The sequence below is a fragment of the Marmota monax genome, unplaced genomic scaffold, assembly GCF_021218885.2.
Source record: "Marmota monax isolate L192 unplaced genomic scaffold, Marmota_monax_Labrador192_F-V1.1 WCK01_AAM20220418_F8-fsc00057, whole genome shotgun sequence".
NCBI classification, from domain to species: domain Eukaryota; kingdom Metazoa; phylum Chordata; class Mammalia; order Rodentia; family Sciuridae; genus Marmota; species Marmota monax.
Window position 1 is genome coordinate 11,407,566 of NW_026693933.1, and position 26,022 is coordinate 11,433,587.

The 26,022-nt window shown below is 39.6% G+C and overlaps 1 long non-coding RNA gene across 1 annotated transcript in view; it reads right to left on the reverse strand.

Annotated features, from left to right (window-relative positions):
- LOC124106089 (uncharacterized) overlaps positions 1-26,022 on the reverse strand; it is a 55,308-nt gene that overhangs the window by 11,007 nt on the left and 18,279 nt on the right. The window contains exon 2 of the long non-coding RNA XR_006855984.1: positions 23,468-23,684. This is a non-coding gene — a long non-coding RNA (uncharacterized LOC124106089). The remainder of the gene's footprint in view (positions 1-23,467; positions 23,685-26,022) is intronic.

A 26,022-nucleotide genomic window follows, 5' to 3' on the forward strand; every position in this document is an offset into this window, starting at 1 on the left:
CGTATGTCTAAAATTGGGGCATCAGGCCCTGGGTGGTGACCCAAAACAAATTTCTTCAGACTTTACAACACAGTTACAAAAAGAGCATTTGGCAACTGTCCTAAGAGGAGGTTCTGAGAAACAGCTCAGCAACCCAGCCAAATATAATCTCCTTTCAGAATTAGGTCAAAGTTGTCGGATGTCGCTGAAGACTTAAGGTTAAAGCCAGAGCACTGGCCAATCAGTTTGTAAACAGTTCCATTGGTGGCCTTTTTTAGAAACCAATCCATGGGATTTATCTTCCTGGTTGGCAATTATGTCTTAAGAATGTATATGAGGGGAAAACTTGAAATCTAATCTTGCCCCCACCAAACGAAATCATCCCACACTCCAGAACTTTCAATGACTCTCCTTTCCATATGCTTTCATATTTCAGTTTCCTTCCAATTTTAGAATCATCTACTAAAAAAAGGCTAGTACCTAAGTAAGGCTGTGAATAGCTCCCAACACCAGGATCTCTGTAGTTTGGGGAATGGTGAAGCGCTACCCTGGCTCCCAGACTCTGTCACACAAGCCCCCTCCCACCCAAATACTTCCATTCTCTAGTCTTCTCAGCCTCCACAAATACAGGTGAGATGAAACTGAATCCATCACTGACATCACTATTAGTGAGCAAAAGATGAGGCTACTCTACCAAGATTTAGTTCCAATGACAGAATAAATATTACTTATAACTTTAATCCTTTTCTATAGCCCATTTCCAGAAATTGGGCCAATGGACTCTTCCCTCCTTCAGTGGTAGACTTTGTCTTATGAGTACCAGAGCGGTTGAACCTGAGAAGATGGAAGAGAAGATCTGAAGTTCTCTTTACTATCATAAAGTCTCTTTTTACTACAATCAGATGGGATGAACCATGCAAAATAACTTTAAAAATAATAAAGTGCTAAGAAAATGCAAGACCATGAAAGAAATATTATAAGGGATAACTTGTCACCTATTCCAGACCAAAACAAAATGAATAAAAACTATCATTAGACCTTAAATTCAAAGTCCAAAAGAGAGAATTGAAATCAAGCTAAGTCTGCAGAAGAGGCAACAGAGCTGTCCAAAGGGACCATGTGCGTGCCGACATTTTCCAGCCACTATTGATTAGGCTGGTGCTGTGCATACCTCTGGCCACAAGACCTTGAGCAGATGGACTGTGTTAGCACTTTCATGCAAACTGCTTAGGAAGAAAGATGGGTTCTTCTCCACATTTGCTCACCTCTGCTTCAGTGATCCTATAAATTCAATCTTAAGATGGAAGGAACTTGGATCCCTGAGTCAACAGATGGAAGAGTGTCCTCTCACTGGAATGCAAGGCTCAGTATTAAGGCTGAGCCACAGAGATTTCAGTTTGTTTAATGCTATAGCATAGCAAAACCCTCTCTTTTAAAATGCGCTCACTGTATTAAATTTCTTCAGAAACAGTGCTCTTCGGAGTTACTCGTGATGAAACAAATTGATTTTTTAAAAAATAATATAGTTGTCTTAGTCTGATACTAACACAATACCACAAACTGGGTAAATTATATAGAAAAGAGGTTTATTTTGGCTCATGGTCTTGTCCAAGGTTGATGGCCTTCTTGTGGTAGACTCACAAGAGGTGCAGGATATCACATGACAAGAGAGTATGAGAGACTTGGCTAAAGTGGCCATTGTAGCAGACTTACTCTCGTAATAACCATTAACCTACTATCACATTAATGAATCCATTCACAAGGGCAGAACTCTAATCACCTGTTCAAGGTCCTGCCTGGTTCTGCCTCTTAATATCTCCTAATAGGGATTAAACATGAGTTTTCTTTCACAGGGAACAAACCATTTTCAAACCATAGCTGTAATTCATGTGCCACATCTATACCACATATGATCTAGGTATTAAAGGAAAAAAAAGTCAATCCTACATCAGATAACATTTTTACAGTGAATAAATTTCTAACCTAATGGTTCAGTAGATTAAAACAGCTGACTTTGGCATCAAAGCTCTCATTCTGATCCAGCCATTTATTCTAAGACCTAAGTAATTCAATCTCTTCTCTCTGCTTTGGTTTTAAGATGTAGAGGAAGACCTGCCTCTGAGTGTTTTGGTGAGCAATAAAAATAACTGTGAAGCCCTTTTCCGGCACAAAGTGCTGCATAAATGCTTAATGATTTCCTTTAATGATATCATGGATGGGGGCATTGTACTTTTAAGTGAAATATTTTCATTTGAGTTATAGCATGTAATATTCTAGATGTCAAGGCTTGATGGATGGCTGAAATAAGGATTCTTTGTTTTTTGGGTTTTTTTTTTTAAATTCAGATAATTTAATCATTTCTCCTTCATTTCAAAATTTACATCTAATTAACACAGGCAGGACTTGGATCTCACAAAGAAGGCTAATGATGGCCGTATAAAGAAAGCAGACTTTTGTCAAATGCCATGGATGAAGCAAAGCAATCATAAGGCCATCCGTTTCGTTCATGAATTCTGCTTTGGAAGAAAAACACTCAGTTGGACTTTTTTAAATTTACAGAATCATAGCTTTCAATTATACTGAGCCCAGACCAGTCTCAAGGGGCAGATATTTACCTTCTAACAGAGGTGGGCATTTTGATCTAGAGCAGAAAATAAAACATTTGGTCAAATATATCCATCTACTATCAAGAGGACCCAATTCTCTAAAATTAGATAAAGAGTAAAAAGGGAAAAGGGTTGGATGATGTCTTTTTGTTTGTTTGTTTTAATTGATTTTTTTAGTTGTAAATGAACACAATATCTTTATTTATTTTTATGTGGTGCTGAGGATGGAACCCAGTGCCTTGCATGGGTGAGGCAAGTGCTCTACCACTGAGCTATAGCCCCAGCCCCTGGATGATGCTTTGAAGACAATTGTCTTCAGGGTTTTTTTTTTTTCCTCTTATAAAAATGAAGTTATGGAAGTTTTTGTTATTTTTAATGTGTGTCCTAGAATAAGTGAGTTTGAGAAGCTCTCCTCTACTGGCTAGTCTGCAAACCTCTATAGTTCACTCACATAGATGTAATACCTCTGACTTATTCCCACTCTCCAATGCCAGATGTGGCCTCTCCCTTACCCATTCATCCTCTCTTAGCAGCTACAGAATGTCTACTTTGTTCCAGATTGTACAATGCAATTAATATCATCTCATTCCTCAGATGAGGAAATGATGCTCAGTGAAGTTAAGAAATTGACCCAGGGTCACAAGTTTGATTTGGAGCAGCTCCTGAATGCAACTGGGCCCAGCTATTCCAAATGTGGGCTGTGAACCCCAACACTTCCACGCCTCTTACATGACTTCCTTCTCACATGGTAGAAGAAGTGAATGAGGAAATGGAGGAAGGAAGGGAATAAAGGTCACTAACACCTCCTTTTCTTCAGAAAAAAAAAAGAAGGTTCATAGTTGGAAACAACTCTACAGATGTCCCAGCCACTTTCACTCTTTTTAGAAAATAAAACAGATTGCTCAGACAAGTGAATGACTTTCTCAAGGTCATGTAGTACAGCAGGGTACGTTAGAGCTGGAACCAGCATCCAGGATTTTTTTACTCCCAGGTATAATCTTTCCACTATTGCACCCCACCCCCATCTTGACAAATAACATACATTAGTCAGTTTATCTCATGGTAATAAAATTGTGTAAATAATTTCAGTTGTCTCAAGGACCTAGAAAAACAGTGTGTATGGATGGTAAGACCAACTCTTAAATGTGTTCATTGTGCACTTAATCAACATTTTAGAGCATCTGCCACGTGCCATGCTGTGTGACAGTATTCAGCATATAGAGCTGATCTGGTCTGATGGGTCTCTGCCAACATTGAGGCGTTTCCAGCCTAATGAATCTGAGAATTTAATGGATTTTATTCTCCTATCACACACCATAGATCAAGAGGGGAAAAAAGTGATTTTTTAAAATCAAACATTTATTCTTTTAATATTCTCCACCCTGTACTCAAATCTTTCCTAGTTTCTACAATGCCTGGAACATTTTAAATATAGGGAAGGAAGGCACCTCATTCACTCATCATATACTTGTTACACATTGACTATGTGCAAGGAAATTTCTAGGGATGCATCACTAAACGAAACAGATAAGAACATCTCCCCTCATGGAGATTACCCTCTAACTGGAAAAAAAGAGGCAGTAACTATAAGGAATAAGTAAATTATATATTAGTTTGGGTGATGTGGGTGAGAGAAAAATGAAAATAAAATAGAAAAAGACAAAGGGGATTTGGCATTCAAAAGGGAAGAGGGGCAGATGATCATTTCAAATAGGATGGCCAGAGTGGCCTCACTGAGAATATTTGTGCATACTTCCAGGTGAGGCAGGTAGCCTGTGGATGTCTAGGTAAAGAACATTCCAGTAGAGTGGACAGCCAGGACAAAGCCCTAAGCAAGGAGCAGTAAGGGAGCCATTGCCCCTGAAGCAGAGAGAGCAGGAGAGAAAATAGGAGTCAGAGGGAACAAGGGAGAGAGAGTGTTTGCATACCAGGTCGGGCCTTGATGTGGGAACTTTTAGTTGCTAAGTAAGGACTGGCTTTGCTCTAAGTGAAGTGGAAAGCCCCTAGACAGTTGTATGCAGAGGAGGGATATGATGGGATTTAGGCTTTAAAAGAATCGTTCTGGCTGCTACACTGAGAACATATTTCAAGGGTGGAAGGAAGAGGCCAAGAGACCAATTAAGAGATACTGAAGTAGGGTAGCCCAGACCTGGGGAATAGCAGAGGAGGCTGGAGAGATGGCTGGAATCTGGATACTACAGCTTTTCCTGGCAGATTGGATCCAGGATGGGTGGGGGGATGATGAGCCAAAGAGAACATCCTGGGGTGATAGATGCCAAGGCTTTTAGCCTGAGGTGCTGCAAGCAGAAGTGCTGCTTCCTGAGATGGGGGAATGCAGCGAATCCAGAGGTGCAAGGTGGCTAAGTAGCCATCCTGGTGTGTGTGTGTGTGGGGGGGGCGGGGTGTGATTAAGCATTAGAGATGGGCCTGAGGGTGAAGGTCTATGCTGAAGATATGAATTTGGGAGAGTTCTCCCTCATGGTTCAAGCCCTTGTTGGGCTTTGCTAGCTGGCACAAGCTGGTGAGAATGACCTTCCCATCCAGGGAATCTCATTTCCCCAGAGATGTGAATAGGAAAAGAAATAACCCATAGCAAATGGACTGTTTGACTATTATATATTTGTTAAAAGGCCTCAGAAACTTCTTTTTAAAAAACTTAGGGAAGGATTTTCTATTTTTAAATTTTATTTTTCTCGATTATGGTAACAGCTTTTGGCCAGGAGCCACAGGCCTCTGTAAATGAAAACTCACAAATGTTCGGGTGGACAAGCATGGAATTTCTTGTGTGCGAGAAAATACACACACAGGCAAAACCAGAGAAGGTCACGGAGTCCACAAGGCCAGGCTCGGTGGTACTGTCTCTGGAAGACTAGGCTTCATGTCTAGAGGGCTGGCCCAACAAGAGCCCTGGATGCAAGAAGAGAGGGGGTCACCGGTCTCCTTGGTGAAGGGGACCCCTGACTAATCCCCACATAACCTTAATTGCACTACCAGATATCTACCCTCTTGGGATCTACTGTCTTTACCACTATGCTAATCTCAAAACGGTAAAAATGTCTGGGTTGTAGGGTGCCGGTGCCAGCCTGTCCTGGTTACATTCTTCTACTAAGTAGCTATGGCCACCCACTGCAGCTCCATCGCCTCCCAGGGGAGAAGGGAACCTGACCTGTAGGAGGCAGCAGCATCTGTTTCCAGGAGGTTCTGCAGACAGTCTCATTAGAGGAACTGCTTTCTCCCCTGCTTCCTGCCACCCCATACTAACTGCCACAATCACCTGAATGTTTTTGGCCAGGAATCCAGCAGTATTCAGCATGCCCTCTTAAAGGAATCCTGGTCTTCGGCTCTTGCTCTGTTGCTGCAAGGGGTTGGCAGCCACCATATGCATTTGCCTCATCCTCTGGGGCTGCAAGCGCAGCAGGGTCAGAGAGTCTGCCTCTCACTGCACCATGTGGTTAGATCCTGTTGACTTCAGCTTTGAGTCCAACGGGCATTTTGTTGTTTTCTTCCCTTCACAAGACTCCAATTGCTGCACATCGGAATGAGAGCTCTCTCTCTCCCTCTGCCTCAATCACACAAGTCCAGGTGTATGAGTGTCCAATAATGCAGGTGTTGTGTGATGGTGAATCAGTCTCTTAGAGTCCTCTGCAAGCTTACATGGAAGTGTACTTCCACAAGCCAGCCCTGTTCTTTCAAAGCAGTCCTCCCAGGAAATTCTTATTCTGCTGGCATCAGTGTGGCTGCTATAATTGCTCATAAAGCCATCCATGGGACTTTGTGGCAGGCGCTTTTACTAAGCTCTGTAATTAATTCTTGGAAAGCCATAGAAGGGGCTTGTTCAGAGCACTGTTAAATCAAAAACAGGCTTCCTGTTGGCCTGCTCAGATGGAGCCCTGATAGTTTAAAAGAGATAATGAACCAGGCTGAAGAAACCTCCTAACAATCATTCATTCCTCCAAAAGTGAAATCTAGGTACCACTCAAGATATAAATGGCATGCATGAGCCACCCAGATGCAGAGACGCCTCCTCCTTGGATACACAGAGAGACCTTGGAACCTAATCTTTAACTATTGGCCAAGTCCTGGTTGACTTCACACGATTTTCTTTAACATTGTGTTGGTTTGTTTGTTTGTTTCCTCGTGGACACTAAGGTCATGCTGATAACATTCCAGAAAGATGTGTGGATGTGACTGATGCATATCATGTAGTCAGGGGCAGACGGGTTCAGTTGGTTGATGGGCCCTCCTCTGTATGCATAAGCTCAGGCTGGATAATATAATAGTAAAAGCTACAAGTTATTGAGTGGCAGCTGTGTCAACAGCCTTGACCTTTTTGCACACATTCTCCCAAGAACTCTTAAAGGACAGAGTCATTATTTCTACTGTACAGACTGAAGCCCTGTTATTGTTTAGATATGGAGTGTCTCCTAAAATCTCATGTGTAAGACAATGTAAAAAAGCTTAGAGGTGAAATGTTTGGGTTATGAGAGCTTTAACATAATCAGTACATTAATCCACCGATATGGATTAACCAGGTGGTAGGGAGGCAGACACGGAGTAACTGGAGGAGGTGTGTCACTAGGGGCATGACTTTGGGGTTTATAGTTTTGCCCCTGGTAAGTGCAGTTCTCTCTGCTTCCTGATTGCCCTGTTCTAAGCTGCTTTCCTCCTCCGTACCTTTTTGCCATGGTGTTCTGCCTCACCTTGGGCCCAGAGCAATGAAGTTAGCCCTCTATGTGACAAGACCTCTGAAACTGGAAGCCTCAAATAAACTTTTCCTTCTCTAAAGTTGTTCCTTGTTAGGTCTTTTGATTCATAGTGACAAAAATGCTGACTAAAACAAGCCGGCTCTTATAATATCCTCATATATCACAGATGGCTTCATGATAATACAGTGGACTATGACTATCTTTCTCTAAAATAAATCTGTTCTAAATAAATCTGCTTTTATAAAAGCTTGGTGCCTTGAATACATTAATGACTACATAAATATGCTTATTGACTCAGTGAAACTAATATTTAGTCACTTTTCAAAGAGAACTTGTCATTTCTCTATAGTAGCAATTCTCCACTGGAAGTGATTTTGTCCCCCCGCAGACATTTGGGAGTCTCTCAAGACGTTTAATTATTGCAACTTGGGGAGGAGGTGTTGATATCTAATGGTCCTATCAGGCAGAAGTCAAGGATCCTTCTAAACCATCTACTACACACAGGACACTATCTCCAACCTACCCCAAGAAAAAGTTACCCAGATCACAATGTCAATAGGATGAGGTTGAGAAATCCTAATCTATGTATACCCAAGGTCAACTGATAGGTCATCCTTTATTTATTGATATCTAAGTTATAAAACATCAAACTTAAAAAAGAAGATGATTAAATCCCATAAAATGTGATAGTAAATTGCATACTAGAACCAACCAAAGAGGCATCCTTTACATTCCCAAATCCAGGAAAATGCCAAACTCAGTCTTAGGTATGACAGTTAATTTTAAGCTATAATGTGACATGAAAATCCAACCATGCCAGTATAAAAATTGGTTGCCCCCTAAGGCCAAGACAAAGACATATCTGCAACTCTCATAGTAAGCTGCCACAGCACAGAGCATACGTGGGGGTCCTATGGGAGCTAATGCCCATGTAAGATGAGAGCACCTTTTTTAAAACATATGAGGTCCTGAACAACTTAGCAAGACCCTATCTCAAAATAAAAGATAAAAAGAGCTGATGATGTGGCTCAGTTGTTGAGAGTCCCTGGATTGAAACCCTGGTAAAAACAAACAAAACAAAACAAACAACCATATGAAGTAATCACTGCCAAGAAAGATACTCTACAGTCTAGACAGTCAAATTCAAACCTGAGCAACTAAAACTAAAAGAGCAATGTTTCAACTTTTAAAAACTTAAACAAGCATTTAAATATGTTTGCAGAAATAAATATCTTATAAATAATAGCACAGCATTTTGAAATCAGAACAGACAGATTTGAAAAACAAGGGCCCTAATATTTTAAAATAGCTATTGAGCCAGGCACTGTGGCACATACCTGTAATCCCAGAGGCTTATGTGGCTGAGGCAGGAGGATCTCAAGTTCAAAGCCAGCCTCAGCAAAAGCTAGGCACTAAGCAACTCAGTGAGACCCTGTCTCTCAATAAAATACAAAATAGGGCTGAGGATGTGGCTCAGTGGTTGAGTGCCCCTGAGTTCAATCCCCAGTTCTCCCACCCCCCAAAAAATAGCCATTGAAATAAGAAACTCAATAGATGAGTTAAACAGGACACTAGATAGGAATGAAGATAAACCTGGCAACTTGGAAGAAAAACCTAGAATTTCTAGGCAGATGGGAACCAACAGAAAGCATGGCACTATTCATATTAGTAAAAAAATATATTTCAAGGTAAAAATGAACTGAATGGAAAGGTATATTATCAAAAGGAGCCCATCAAAAAAATTTCTACTAATCATAAACTTTCATATACTTAACAAATGTAGTTGAAATACATAAAATGAAAATAGAGTTATCAGGAGAATTGATAGATCTCTAAGTCACTTCTCCTAAAAACTGAGAGATCAAGCAGGCAGAAACAGTGTAAAGAACTAGATGATCTGGATAACAATACTGGCAGGCTTTGTTGAAGGAATACACATGCAAACATGCATACACATGCATAAAAAATTTGTGAGTACTTACATACTATGCACACATACATGCACATTCATCAATGTGTGCATACACAAAGATATGATGCTCCATAGGTGTTTACACATAAATGCATATGTGTATATTATAACATTATATGGATATTTACATAGAATAAGATACCACACAAATAGAAACCACCCATTCCTCTCACAAGGAAAAGTTGAACCTGTACCAAGAAGGAAATTTCAATAAATTCCAAGAAACTGATATCATACAGACCATGTTCTCTGTCCACAATAACATAAAAATTATGATCCAACACAACAAAAATGAGAGCAATTGGAAATGAAAAAATACATATTGAAATAATCCATGGATTAAGGAATAACTCATATTACTTCACCATTTGCTTTTGCCACTTACTAATCTATCATCATATTTCTCCCATTTTGAAAGACTGTTGTAAATGTTACTTGGAGGGTAGTATCACAGCATAACATATGGGTGGCATATAATTTACTTAGCCAGTCCCTTATTTGGCACATTTATATTATTCTTGATTTTTTGCTGTTATAATAATACTGTAATGAACATGAAATTAATATTAATATTAATTAACTTTAATATTTCACTTCATTGTTCACAAATAATATTTTGCAACATTTAGGTTCTTCCTTAATTAGAATATTCCATTTGGAAACCAGCTGTACATTTCATCTGAGGGAAGAATAGCCATATTGCTCCAGGAAAAAGCAAGCCAGGTGATGAAGATTTGTGTCACCATCTCAAAAATTGAGAAAGGGGTACGGTAGAACAGATACTGCACTATCACTACCAGCATCACATACAGATCTCACATGTCAATATGTAAGTGACAGATGCCAAGCCATTTCATCTCCGGTTTTCACTTCTAAATTGAAGTGAAAACTATATTACTAAAGTTAGGAAGGCTAGAACAATAAGGGCAATAAATCAAACAATGATATGAGTTTCATTCAACACAGAAAACAAGTATTTCCAGATAACTACACATTATGCAAGATAAACAGTTCTGGAAATGGGAAACGATAGAATGAGGCAAAACTTTAAAATGAAGAAAATTAGATGAAATTCATCAGGACTCAAATATATTGGCAGTCAGTGATAGATCAGTCAGCTGAGCAATAAGGTGAGATGTGTGTGAATATTGATGCAAGTTGACACTTCTGACTCTTGGAAGAGCCCAGGCTGGCATCAAACTGCCTTCACTGCATCTCATGGTAGAGCTGGGTGGCTTTGGCCAAATTCTTCAAACATCAGTTTCCTTGCCCCTAAAATTGATGTAATAACAGCTTCTACCTCATGGGGATGCTATAAGAATTAAACGCAAAACCCAACTTAAATAAAGGGTTTAGCACAGTGCCTAGCACATTTATGTGCTCATGAGGTCATTATTGCATGAATTTCAAAAGACTAAGGAAAGCCAGATGGGTCCCCAGAGAGTTGGGAAAAGGAGCTAGATATTATCACTAAGCCTTGGTGATAAACTTTGTAGCTCATATTAACGCTAAGGCATAAATTGGGTTCTATGAACCATTTTTTAAATATTCTAAATTCTAAGTGTAAAGTGATATGAAATCTGTATGCAAGTAAGTCTCCAGTGTAAGGTCTAGTTGTTAAAATAGATATTTAACCCAGGTGATCCCAGTAGCTTGGGGGGTGGAGGCAAGAGGATAGTGAGTTCAAAACCAGCCTCAGCAAAAGTGAGGCACTAAGCAACTCAGTGAGACCCTGTCTCTAAATAAAATACAAAATAGGGCTGGGGATGTGGCTCAGTGGTTGAGTGCCTCTGAGTTCAATCCCTGGTACCCCACACCCCCACCCCAAAAATAGATATTTAATGTAGCATGATAGGACTTTACTGCCAAACTGGGACTGGTGAGCATGGGTGAAGGTTCACCTGAGACTTTAAAGAACCTGAGATCAGGTCACCTGGGCCACCCTAGCTACACGGATTGGAGGTTGACTGCATTCTTTGAAGTGGTGAAAACACAGATCCACCTTCTGTGATTTGGCAAAATAATAACAACAACAACAAAATTGGATTTATATTTTTCAGATGCATTCCTTTGACAGTTACCAAATGCTAGAATATTGTTTTCTGGGTTTTTCTTTTAAATAGGGATTTGACTTTGGAATATGGAAATTCCCATGATGAGAGTCCTCTCAGAAAGAACTAATGACCCTTCCTGAATAATGATCCACCCCTGAAAGTTCCTCTCCACCATGTCCATAAAAGGCTTCCGCTGCCATTTAGTCAAAATCTAGGCTGTCTCTAATGGACCTTTGTGTAGGTTGTATTTTAGGTCTTATTCATTTATGAATTGAACCAACAGGTAATCTTATCTGTTCTAAAAGCAAATCTAGTCTCTTTGTCCTCAAATTCCAAATATAGTACACTAGTTTATGAAATTATATATGGTCAAGATTTGCATTTTCAGAGTTTTTTTTTTTTTTTTTTCAAGCAAGGAGAAATGTCTGATTCCAAATACAAATACAGGGAGCCAATGTCCCTAGGTTAGGAGACTCTTTCCATGGGGGACTTGAAGTGGTTGGTCTGGGGCTCTCTGTTTGGCCCCTTATGCAATTAGGTCTGTTTATACGCCTCTGGTTAGAGTTTGGATGTTTTTTCTTGGCAGAGAAACGTACCACCTATTTTAATGCTGACCTGTGATGTTTCATTCACATTTTAAATCTTTTATCGCCTGTGGCTCCCATGATATTTTCCCTTTTGTTAGCATTTTTTCTGATTGGTATTGATTCTCTATTTTGCCAAAGGGTTAGGAAAACTCCTGCCCTGTTGGCATGATTGCAAAAAATCCGACTGCTGTTTTTCTCCCCACAAAAGAAGTATCTATAGCCATTTAATTATGTAGTTTATTTTTAAAGCAAGAATGAAAGAACCGGGGATCATCTTTCACTTAAATTCAGCTTAGCATGTTCTCAGAATGTTAAACATTCTCAATTCCTACAGTTATTGAAATGGGAGTCCTTGTCTAAAGAAAATGAGTGCATTTATTTGGTCTATGTCTATGATTTCATTGTATACTGCTGTATTTTGTGAGATAGAAATAGAGTCCATAACCTTAAACACTGTCAAAAAGAAATAAATATGCTCTGTGGGAAAAATAATAATTCACACAGATTTCAGTCGCTGAATAAATTCCCTATCTTCCACTGGACACAGACTGCATATAATGGTGACTCCAAAACGGTATTAAATGCCCTAATGGAATATTTTCCTGCATTTATATCCAGAAGATACCAAGGTGTTCCCCGGCAATTGATTTTAAGTACAGTAAAAAGTGTTACTAATAAAATCCTAAAACGATAAGCAGGGTTCTATCTAATAATTCATGTAATCAAAGGCCAAAGTAAATGTCTGTATCCAGAGAGAGTTGACCATCTAGATTAGAGAGACATTTCTTTAAGACGGAAGACCCGTTCTGGGTCATCCAGAGTTCCAAGGCTCATGACGCCCTCTGCCCCACAACTACCTTCTATCCATACACACATACCATCTGGGAACCTGGTTTTCTAGAAATCTAAAGCTCTGAAGCTCTAGTTTACTTCATGGCACTTCAGCTGATTCAAAGGCTTCTTATGTGGAAGGAATTGCCGGAGGAAGGCTGAAGACAGGAAGCCAAAACCTGCTTGAGTGACGATCCCTTTCCACATATGGAAAGGAAGCTGTCCATCTGGTCTTTCATTTTTCAGTTCCACCTCAAGGAATTGAACAGACTCAGATCTCAGTCTCTCTGGGAATAGCTGAAGTTTTCCAACATGGCCAATCCTCCCAGATGCCCCAAACACACACCCACACACTCCCATACTTCACATCTATAAAGCCACAGCAGGGACATGGAGAGTTGATGCCTATGTTGGCTGTGGGACAGGGCACTGACTCAGATGCCCACTGCACCTCCCCAGCACTGCCTGGGTGGCGGCAAACACCAGGGTACTTCCACTTGGGATGACTCCAACTACTCTGCCAACTGAAGGGAGCTCTGGTTCTTCCATAAAGGGAAAAGGATGAGCGTCTGAATTTATAGATCTGAACAGAGCTAGGAAACAAGAAAGAATGTCTCCACTTAGATCTACCAACGGATGGGACTCCCAGTGTGTACACTAAAGCCACAAAAGTGCCGGGATAGAGGTATTATATGTGATGCTTTTCTGCCGTTTTGCAAATTTTGTGTAATGATAGTAACTTAATTGCAGGTTAACATTAACGCTGAGCCTAGCAACCCCATTAGCCTCACGTACCCCTCTAAAGGACCTTGTATCTTCCCTCCGTGGTTACTTCTGGAAATTCCCAATGACTGCCACATCTACTAGACACCAACTTACCTGCTTTCTCCAGAGTGTGGCTTCCTGGAGGAAGCCCATGAGCCAAAAAACAGAGAAGCCACACCCTGGCCTAGGCCGCTGTAACCCTGAGAGAGAACACTTTCTTTGACTCACTGTTGGGCATGGCAGATACCACCATGGCTCCTCAGTCCACCAGACATGGACCCTGTTTTCCTGGCAGAAAATGAGAGATGCCCATGTGCCTTAATTAGGACTTAACTCTCATGAGGTTCCACAGGAGAAACTGCCCCATTCACATCTGCCTGCACCCACTATCTCCATAGGAATCTTGGACGCTCTGGGTCTTTGGGGAGGATGGGAATTGCCTGGGAGCTTGTTAGAAATGTAGATACTAGAGATCTGGATTCAGGAGCATTGATGAGGGCCCAAGGAATTTTCTTGGAAACAAGCTTCTCAGATGATTCTGAAGCCAGTGGTCTGAATGATCCTGAAAAACATGGGAAGATCCCACATGGTGATGAGTAACACTGGATTTTATATAAGGAAGAGCCAGAGACTATTTGGGGAAACTCTATAATAAAGAATGTAATGAGTAAAAATGGTTATTCCATATAGGGCTAAGAGAATAGGGAAGAAATATGAGGCATTAAAATAGCAACCATAGCAAGGAATGACAAGGGAAGGATTGCCCAGGAAATTAACACTGCACTACCCCTCCTAGCTTCTTTCCACCCAAATGCAGGGGCTCCAGGAAATAATCCGCCAACCCCCTTCCCATTTACAAAGTCCCTCTATGCTCTTTTTTCAAACCAGCCAAACACAGCAAGCCGAAAAGCCGTATCTGCTGGAATGATCCACCATACAATGATCCATTTTATGAAGGCATAAAATAACCAGTCTTATGCAAAGCAGTTCAGACACGGCTTGTCTGATCTGTGTTTCATTTGTGATGGAAACTTAGCTGTTTCTCTAGCTACCCCTCTGCTGCATACCCTCACCCCCCTCACCTCTTCCCATCATTCTTCAACCCAACTTTTCTGATCCATGACCCGGGTAAGGAATGGCCTCAAGGAAATAAGAAAATAGGTCTGAAACAAGGAAAAGAAGAGTGGATTGGGCAGGGTTTGCATTCTTTCAAATACCAGAGTATTTTAAATTTTCTGAAAAGTCATTTTTTTTAAAAATCTCTGCCGATCCTAAGTAAGGATTAAGATACCCTATTCTTCACTCTTCTTCTTTTGTGATGAATGTGATAATTGACTCCCCCAAATCTACTCACCTCAGATGACTGGTCCCAGCCAATCAGCACAGGGCATTCCTGGACAGTGGCTGTTCAAATTGCGTCCAAAGCCAGGCCCATTTGACTAAAGCAATGCTGTTCAGTAGAAATATATTGCAAGCTTTATATGTAACTCAAAATTTTTGGTAGCCACATTTTAAAAAGTAAAAAGAAAAAAACAAAATTAACTTTTTAAATATATTCATGTAGCCTATTATATCTAAAATATCATGATCCAAACACAGTCAATACAAATTTATGAGATATTTTGACATTCCTTTTTTCCAAGTGTTAAAAATTTAGTGTGTTTTTTTACATTTAGAGCACACCTCACTTGGAATATTCATATTTCAAATGCTTGATAACCAGATATGGCTGGCGGTTACCATAACAGACAATGTAGGACTTTAATTTTGTTTTAGAGTGGAATAGAACAATGAGCTCCTTATCCTTCTCTGTCTCCTTCTCGTCTTCCTTCAGGATATGCATAAGGAAGCACATTGCGCCTATGGCTGCTGGCAGCCATCTTATGACCATGAGGAGATTCAGAACTAGATCTCTGTGTCCTTGATCACATAACTAAGCTTTGCTGCTCCAGTGTCTGCCTGCCTCTGAACTCCCAGTGATAGGAGATAATACAGTTAATATTTAAGTCATTTAGAGTCTAGCTTTCTGTTATAGGCATCTGAAGACATGATAATCTATAAACCTTCTAATCCATATTGTAGCCACAAAGAACTATTTCTGATCCTTCTTGTGATGGATTTGTTTGTTGTATCAAGGAAGTAGGCACAAGCCAAACATATTTCTCTTCTAAGCTACAAATTGAGAGAGCCAATAAAACTCTAACCCACCATGAGTCAGCTTTTTGCTGTTAAGGTCCATTTTGGCTCATGATTTCAGAGATTTCAGTTTAGCGTCACTTGGCCCTGTTGCCTTTGGGTGTGAGGTGAGGGAGAATATGATGGTGGGCGGGTGCCTGGCCCACCCTCCTGATGGCCAGGAAGCAAAGAGAGAGAAAGAGAGAAAGAGAAAGGATCCAGGCTCCCAATGTCTCCTTCAAGGGCATCACCCCCATGGCCTGACTTCCTTCCACCAGGCCCACCTACTAAAGGTTCCACCACTACCAATGGCATCACAGGCTGTGACCAAGTCTTTAGTCTCTGGGATGTTGAGGACATACTAGATCTCAACACAGCAGCCACTTATTTCCCTGAAGAGTCACTACTGTGTTTTCTTTTGTTCAAATCATACTATAGTCTTTCTTCATGAAATTAAGGTAACATTTTATATTAAATATTGTAGAAGCAAAAAAGTAGACTGCCGCAGTCTGGCTGGGCACAAATCACGAGCAACTGAAGCAGGAACAAACTTTATTTCTGAACTCCACCAGCACACTCCACACACGCTCCCCAGGAACTATCCCGAACCCCAAGCGCCTCATCCAGGAACCAGCCGCGGGAAATATCTCCTCCGGAAATCCCTCCTCCTGCACTTCCCCAACCAATGGAAACTCTCCAGGATTCCCCGGGAATCCCCACGAGAACTCCAAAGTAGCGGCCCAGGCGGATAGTAATGCCTCGCCTGTCAACCAATACTATTGGCAAAATGCCAGGGGCCATTCCGACTCAGCTGTGGCTCTCAGCAGTAGACGAATTTCCTCTAAGCACTGTGTTTCAAAACAATAAGCTCACTCTTGGATATAGACATGATCATAATAAATCAAAATTAGTTTGGTCCAACATAAAATCAGGTAGTGCAAACTTTGATGGCATTCGATGAACAGGAAGGGCCCCTGCAAAGTCTCAGACCCAGAAGGTGCCTGGAACTCTGAGAATGTGATGCCCAGTGAGGTGCCTCACCTGGGCTGCGGTACTGCTGGCTGCTCCCTGATTCTTCCTGCAGAGTCTCCAGGATAAACACAGATAGACAGCTCTACCTAAAAATGCTCAAAGCATGTATCTTTAAAAAGAAGAAAGATCTTAAATCAGCAACCTAAATTTATACCTTAAGGTACCAGAGAAGGAAGAATGACTAGCTCCAAAGCTAGCAGAAGGAGGGAGAATAATTAAAATTATAGCAAACAAACAGAACAGAATAGAAAATCAATTCTAAAAAATCAATGAAACTAAAATTGATTCTTCAAATATCAAAAAAAAAATCGACAATATTTAGATTGACTAAGGAAAAAAAAAGACTCCAATAACTAAGTGAAAGAGGGGATATTACAATTGATTTTAGAGAAATAAAAAAAGATTATGAGAGTATATAAAAAACAAATTGGATGACCTTTGAAGTGGGTCAGTTCCTGGAAATATACCACTGATCAAGACTGACTCATGATGAAACAGATAATTTCAACAGAACTGTAACTACTAAGGAGATTGAATCAGAATTTTTAAAACTTCCAACAAAGAAAAGCCCAGGACCATATGGCTTTCACTTTTGAATTCTACCAAAAATTTAAAAATAATTAACAGCAATCCTCCTAAACTCTTTCAAAAAATTAAAGAGGAAAAAATACTTCCAAACTCATTCTGAGACCAGCATTCCCTTGCTACAAAGCCAGACAGATACTACAAAAACATAAGTATAGAACAATACTCTTGATGAATGTTGGTGCAAGAATCCTCAGCGAAGTATTAGTAAACAAAATGCAAAAGATTATACTAACACAACTAAGTGGGAATTATTCCTGCAATGAAATAATAATTAAATCAATTAATTTAATATATCACTTAAACAGAATGAAGGAAAGAAAAGCCTCATGCTTATCTCAATTGACACAGAAAAAGCATTTAACAAAATTCAATGCTATATATATATATATATAATTTTAAAAATAGTCAATAAAACTACCACAACATAATAAAGACAAAACATGAAAAGCTCACAGCTAAAATCATACTCAGTGCTGGAAGACTGAAGCTTTCCCTCTAAGATCGAGAAGACAAGGATGGCTGTAATTGCCACTTCTATTCAACATAGTACTAGAAGTCTTTGCCAGAGAAATTAGGGGAAAAAATAAACAAATGGCATCTAAATTGAAAAGGAAGGGGTGAAGTTATCTCTGTTCACAAATGACATGGTCTGATCTGATATATAGAAAACACTACAGAATCCACCAAAAATAAAACTCTCTTGGAACTGACAAATAAATTCAGCAAAGTTTGGGATGCAAAAGCAACATATAAAGATCAGTTGCATTTCTGCACACTAACAATGAACAATTTTGGAAAAGTAAATTTAAAAATAATTCATTCCATTTACAATAGCATCATAAGAGTAAATAGGTAAACTTAGCTGAAGAGGCAAAAGACTTATATACCAGAAACTACAGGATATTGCTAAAGAAATTAAAAACACCAATAATAAGTGAAGACATTTCATGTTCATGAATTGGAAGAATTAATATTGTTAAGAAGTCAATGCTATTCAAAACGTATTCAATGTACTCCCTATTAAAATTCCAGTGGCTTCTTTTCAGAAATTAAAAATAAAATACTAAAATTCATATGGAATCTCAAGAGATCCTGGACAGCCAAAACTAACTTGAAAAAGAAGAACAAAGTTGGAGGTCTCACACTTCCTGATTTCAAAATATATTCCAAAGTTACAGTAATCAAAACAGTGTGACACTGACATAAAGGAAAACATAGAGATTACTGCAATAGAGAGCCCAGAAGTACACCCTCACATATGTGCTCAAACATGATTAACAAGGGTACCAAGAGCTCAACGGGGAAAGAACAGCCTTTCCAGTAAATGGAAAATCTGGATATTCACATGAAAAGAATAAAGGTGGGCTCTTACCTTATACCATATAAAAAATTAACTCAGAATGAATCAAAGATCTAAACAAAAGCTAAAATTTTTAGAACAGGGGAAAAGTATCATGCCATTGGATTCAATGATTATTTCTTGGATATAGACACCAAAAGCTCTAGCAAATGAAGAAAAGAAAATACATTGGGTTATATCAAAATTTGAAACTTTTGTGTATGGAAGAAAACAATTGATGGGATGAAAGGCACCACAGGGAATGGGAGAAAATATTTCCAAATTATATATCTGAAAAGAGGTTAATTCCAAATATATAAAGAACTCCTACAAGTCAGCAATCAAACCCCAAATAACCAATTAAAAAAAAATAGGCAAAGAAGTTGAACAGAGACTTCTCCAAAGAAAATTCAGAATTGGCCAATAAGTGCATGAAAGATGTTTATCACCAACTGCTGTGTCTAAATGCCAGTGCCATCCCCAAAAAATCACATGTTGGAATCCTAATCCTAAAGCCATGGTATTAGGAGATATGACCCTTTAGGAGATAATTAAGTCATGAAAGCAGAGCTCTTAAAAATAGGATTAGTATCCTTATAAAATAGGCCAAGGGAGTTCTTTTCATCCCTTTCACCATATGACGATACATCAAGAAGCTACCATCCTTGAGAAAGTGGGCCCTTGCTAGGTGCCAAACATGCCCACAATATGACCTCAGACTTCCCAACCTCCATAACTATGAGAAAGTAGATTTCTGATGCTATGAGCTACCTAGTTTATGGCATTTTATTATAGTAGCGAATGGACTAAGACACTAATCATTTGGGAAATGCAAATCAAAACCATAATAATATATTCCCTCTTGCCCATTGGGATGACTACCATTTTAAAAAAAAACATAATAACAAATGTTGGAAAGGATAGGAGAAATTGGAGCCCTTGTGCACTGTTTGTGGAAATGTAAAATGTTGCAGCCACTATGGACAACACTATGAGCTGCCTCAAAAAGTTAAAAATAGAATTACCAGGTACTTCACAATTCCATTTCTGAGTATATATTCAAAAGAATTGAAAGTGAATCTCAAAGAGATATTTGTATACCCATGTTCATAGCAACATTATTTACAATAGCCAACAGGGAGAAGCAACTTGGGTCTATCAACAGATAATAGACAAACAAAATGTGGCATATACAGACAATGCAATAGTATTCAGTCTTAATAGGAATGGAAATTCTGCTGGATACAGTGCACATGCCTGTAATCCCAGCAAGTGGGGAGACTGAGACAGGAGGATTGCAAGTTCAAGGTCAGTTTCAGCAACTTAGTGAGACCCTGTCTCAAAATAAAATAAAAAGGGCTGGTGATGTGCTTCAGTGGTAGAGACCCTCTGGGTTCAATCCCCAGTACTGAGGGAAAGAGAGTGGGTGGGAGGGAGAGGGGGGAGGAGGGAGGGAGGGACAGAGAGAGGCAGAGAAAGAAAGAAAGAAAGAAAGAAAGAAAGAAAGAAAGAAAGAAAGAAAGAAAGAAAGAAAGAAAGAAAGAAAGAAAGAAAGAAAGAAAGAAAGAAAATGGAAGAAAATTCTCACTCATGCCACAACTGGATGACTGGGATGAACCTTAACATTATATTATGTGAAATAAGCTGAGGGGCTTAAAGTCAGATTCATGAAGACAGAAAGTAGAATGGTTGATGCACTGGACCCAAAGGACATTGAGAGTTATTGTATCATGGATATGGAGTTTGAATTTTGCAAGATGAAGAGTTCTGGAGATGGATGGTGGTGAGGGCCCTGCAACAATGTGCATGTACTTAATGCCCCTGAATTGTACACTTAAAAATGGTGACAGATGCTGAATTTTATATTATATGTAATTTATCACAATTCTTTCAAAAGTTCGTCTTAGTTCCCATAAGACTCTCTTACCGCTCAGCATAATTCAAGACGTCTTTTTCAAATATAAAACTTTGCTTTGTATTTTAACAGTTACCGGAGTGGAGCACCCCTTTAAAACATGAAAGAGCCCAGATGAGATGGTTTTACCAACTCCAGAGGGAAGCAATGTCGTTCTCAAACATGCATTATTCCCTCTGGGAAAACTGAGACCTTTGACTCATCAATATCTCCTTCATATCCTTGTACTTTGTTGAAGACGGATTACAAGGTGGGCCCAAGAATACAAGGAAGTCCTAGAGTTGAATCTAACAGACAGTCTTACGTTAAGAACCTACAGGAGCTAGACATCAAAGTCTGAGTGGAATTTGCCAAGAGGCAAAGACGGGAAATGACATTCTCTGAAGTAGTAAGACCCTGTGCCAAGCCATATGCCTGTGAGAGGATGGGGCCCATCCTAGGAACTGGGAGACATCTCAATGGGGGCTGAAGTACTGGATACCTGGTATAGCATACTGGAGGCATGAAGCCAGGGAAACAGGTTTCCAGCTCCTTCTCTTCCTTATTCTCACTTAAACAAGCTGGCTTTCTGATTATAAAGTTACCTCAGGGCACCTTACATGAAGTTCAGCAGTAAGAGAATCTCGAATTTGAAAGTCTCTTTGTTCTTAGATAAAGACTCAAGGGCAAGCACCTTAGGCCAAGCAAGGAAAATGCCTGCACACCCACCACCACTATCTTCTCCCAACTTCATAGCAGACATGACTAATCAATGACTGCACTTTTTGGGGGGAAGGGGTACTGGGGATTGAACTCAAGGGCACTGGACCACTGAGCCACATCCTCACCCCTATTTTGCCTTTTTTCAATTGATTGTTTTAAAAAAATAAATGACAGCAGAATGCATTACAATTCTTATTACACATATACAGCATAATTTTTCATATCTCTGGTTGTATATAAAGTATGTTGACACCAATTCGTGTCTTCATATATGTACTTTGGATAATGATGTCCACCACATTCCACCAACCTTGCTAATCCCCTGCCTCCTCCTTTCCCCTCCCATCCCTCTGCCCTATCTAGAGTTTGTCTATTCCTCCCATGTTTCCCCTCCCTACCCCACTATGAATCAGCCTCCTTATATCAGAGAAACCAACCTAGATGCCCTTCAGTAGATGAATGGATTTAAAAATGTGGAATTTATTCTCAGCAATAAAAGAGAATAAAATCATGGCATTCGCAGGTAAATGGATGGTTCTGGAGAAGATAATGCTAAGTGAAGTTAGCCAATCCCCAAAAAAAACAAGCCCCACCCCTATTTTGTGTATTATTTAGAGACAGAGTCTCATTGAGTTACTTAGCACCTTACTTTTGCTGAGGCTTGCTTTGAACTCATGATCCTCCTGTCTCAGCCTCTGGAACTGCTGGGATTACAGGCGTGGGCTACCACTCCCAGCTCAATGAATGCACTTTTAACTCAGAACCACAAACTCACAGCTTACAAACACAGCTCACAGACAGTTGACCAGAGAATCAAGATAACATAGGAGATAAACCTGTTTAACATTTCTATCTTATGGAGTTGCATTCAGCATGTTTTGATAGAACAATGTTGGAAATGCAGTAAATAAAAAGTTTACCACTTATCAACTCTAAGGGGTTTACAACTAAGAGCTAGAATACATGTTAGGTCAAGGATGAATCTTTTTGTGTTGAAGCTTATGTTTAGCTTTTTAAAATTGGCATTTTTAAGTGCTTTCTATATGCTAAGAATCCATACACACTATACACATTTTGTTATACGTTCTGCTAAAAAACATCTAGCATCTTTATTCTTAAGAATATGACACAAATATCTGAGTGAACTACCCAAGATTATGAGGTTAGAAAGAAGGATCTGAACACCTCTGACCTTCCTATTACATATCATTGCCACCACATTAAGCTAATTAATTACATAATAGGTATCACCTATATTGTTTCATTTTGCACTTAGATTAGATACAATCAAGAATTCAAGAACCTGCTCAAAAAAATCAAGAACATTCATGAAGTCAAAATACAGAGATCAAAGGGATATGAAATCTTAAGGATATTTTATGCATAAAACTCAAGCAAGTTTGGCTGGTCCTTAGGTCTCAAAGCAGGTAATTGTCGATCTTGAAAGTTTTTGAAGGGTTCAGAGAAGTGATGGGAATTCCATTCTGTTCTTAGAATCAGGTGACCACGTTACCAACATTTACTTGCTGTGTCCCCATACAAGTAGAAAAGGATACTCTCTCCAGCTTCAGACATTCAAAAGCAGCTCAGTTCATCCAGGGGATCCCTCCTAGTCTAAAAAGGGAGGACCCAGAAGGCTTTTTGCTACCTGTGGGCAACTGCTATTACCTGTTTGAATCAAATTGATCTGGGCTAAGTGCATGTCCCATAGTCAGGAGAGGGTTCCCCTCTGGGTGGAGAATGTGACCTCACTCTAGGCAAAGTTGACCTTCCCAAAGTCTCTATTCTAATTTGTCTGTTAAACAATAACCATGTTTATTTTCTTTAAATTTTTTTCTTTTAAATATTAAATATTTCTTTTAAACACATCTTATTATAGCAGAATTGTTTTATAATTCTTACATTTGATTTTCAATTCCTAAAATATTTGCTGTGTACTACCAAAGAGGGCACGATGAATATAATTTCCCTAAAAATTAGATTATTATCCAAGTCATTTTAAAATTTCCATTCTATATAGAAATCCACTACCACCAATAAAGATACCTTTCAATATTTTTCTGCTGATTATGAATAAGTGGGTGTATATTTGGCAGGGAGGCAACACAACTCTTATTATTTCCCTCTTAGGACTTCAAAAGTAAACATTTTCCAATATCAAAGTCTACAGTCACAAAAGTCACTAAATCTCCATTTCAGAACTGGTTAAAACATACCAAAGAAGGAGGAAGAAAGATTGATCTTCTTGCAGAGGTGGTGAATATTATATGAAATTCATGGAGTCAAAATGATAAATCAAGGGTCCTTGGTTCACTCTAAAACAATTGCAGTCTGAGTGGATGCTCTGGGTCACAGGGTGTGCCAGGAGCAGGGAGAACAGGGCTTGCTTTCTAGTCCCAGCTCCACCTCTTCTGATCCAAGTGGCTTTGGACCCTGATCAATAAAACAGACATGAAAACATTACCTTACCTCCTGCCTCATAGGATTGTTATGAAGACCAAATGAGATAATGCATAGAGTGTGCTCTGAAAGCTATAAACAGCTCTGTTATGGATCCTTGCAAAGGCTGTTAGCATTTACATTGCATTAAGGAATGCTAAAAATGTATATATCCAATTAATCCTTTTATAGCTTGCAATCAAGCCCCCACCTCTGTACACCCTGACACATTCTAAAGAATGTCTCTGCTTAGAAGCTGAGAGAATTTGGAGGTAAAGTCACAAATGAGCTAAAACATAAACTGCTACATTTCATGTTTGTACCTTCTAATTTCCCTGACTGACCTCATATATACAACAGATGTCCTAGCCCACATATACACACACACACACACACAAAATAAAATTGCCTAAATAAGGGATGTTTTTAAAAATTAAATCATATTCTAAATGTACAGTGTTAGTTCACCTTGAAAAGGCATACAGTGGTCAATCCTTTGGAAAGTGAACCATTATCCTTAATCTGTCTCTTGTGTAAACACAGATATTTATATCCTGGGTGAGCTTGGACATACACATACTAGAACTGAAGAGGCCCCGGCATCCTCCATTCCTTCAGCTAACACAGTGATGTTCCCGGCACAGGGCTGCTTCAGCAGCGGCACCTGTGACAAGAAAGGCAGGCGACCAGGTCTCCAGGGCCATGTGTAGGGATGACTCACTCAGGGCTCTAACTCACAGTACTGAGGCACTCAGGAGGAGGTTGTCCCCTTTTAAATGACAAGAGTCTTAGTCATAACCACCTCGTATATTATGTTAATTCTAAATAACACAGTTTTCTTAACTACGGGTTCCGAAGGGCAGATATTTTATTTCCTATTAAGCAGATAATTTACCTGTGTAAAAGTACCGCATGCAGTTTGCAAGTACTACATAAACACGAATTAATAGAACAAATATTCAGAGAAAAGGAATAGTAAGCATCTAGAGGATTACATACTTATTCCAAGGATTAAATAACATTCCTTTATTAATAACTAATTATGCATCCAATCTCAAATTCGAATGCTCAGTCGATGTGAGTCATCACTTTGGTAAATCAAATGCCATGAATATGAATGAACATCATTTTATTCCGTCCCCACCCTCTTGTATGGTTTCCTCTTTAAAATATTTTTATCAGCATTCTCGCTGTAGAATTATAGGCTGCCCTTTCAGCCAGGGAAATCAAGGTACATGCTGTTTTAAGAGTACCTGGGGTTTGTTTTAATCAGGTGTGATAACACACACAGATACAGAAATGACTGTCATAATGGAAGAAGTTTGTTTTAAGCTTGCCAATCCCTTCAAGCAGAAAGGAGGCATATAGGGCCACATAAGAAGCGTCAGGACAGGTCAGGAGACAGAAAGAATGAAGGAAAAACATGGGCAAGAGCCTCTATTGTGGTTTCCACATGAAGAAATGGGCAAGGCAGGGTAAGCAGGCATAGGATTGGACAGTTTAAGTAACTGCTGAGCTCTAGAGTGTAGGGGCTGTCCCTAGCTGTCTGGTATTTGGCCCTGGGGAGATTAGGGCAGGAAAGTAGTGTCTCAGTACAAGAGCTGAACAGAGGAGAGCCTGGGGCCTGTACTCGGTTTGCATATGAAAGGTGAACTCAATAGTGGTGGTTTAATAGCTCTAGGAGGACAGTCCCTCCAGATCAGCAAGGCCCCAGGTATCAATACATCAAAAATACAGAATGAGAAGTTATGTTTAATAGACACACCAACTGCAATTCTCTGAAATTACACAGGAAGTCAGGGTTTATATCCAAACATGCACTTCACCACACCCCTCACTTCACCTGACAGAGAGTCTTCTCAGAAAGATTCTTTCTGAGAATTTGGTGGCAGCTGGAGTTAGGGAAACCAAACCTTACTAAGACTTTTCAATGAACAAACATAAAACCATTCATTTGAACTGATATTGGGAAGTCTCCAAATTAGACTTAACCCCGTAAGTGATGTCTTTAATTAGAGTTAGTGGTTCGGCTACACATGTCTGAAAAATCAAAAAAATAGCCTACCCATATAAATCTATATCTTTCTCATGTAGGCAGTCCATAGCAGATATGACACTTTGCTCTACTAAGTCCTCAGGGATCCAGGCTCTTTTGAACTCAGGCTGAGCTAACCTGGGATCCTCTTTTGGTCCTCATGATCCAAGATGGAGGAGCTATTTTCCTAAATGCTTGTCTAACCAGGTCTCTTCCTGCCTAGAGCCTTCAGGGGTCCTCATGGCCTTCAACATAAAGTCTAAATAGAGGGCAGATGAGGCCCTCCATGATGTGGGG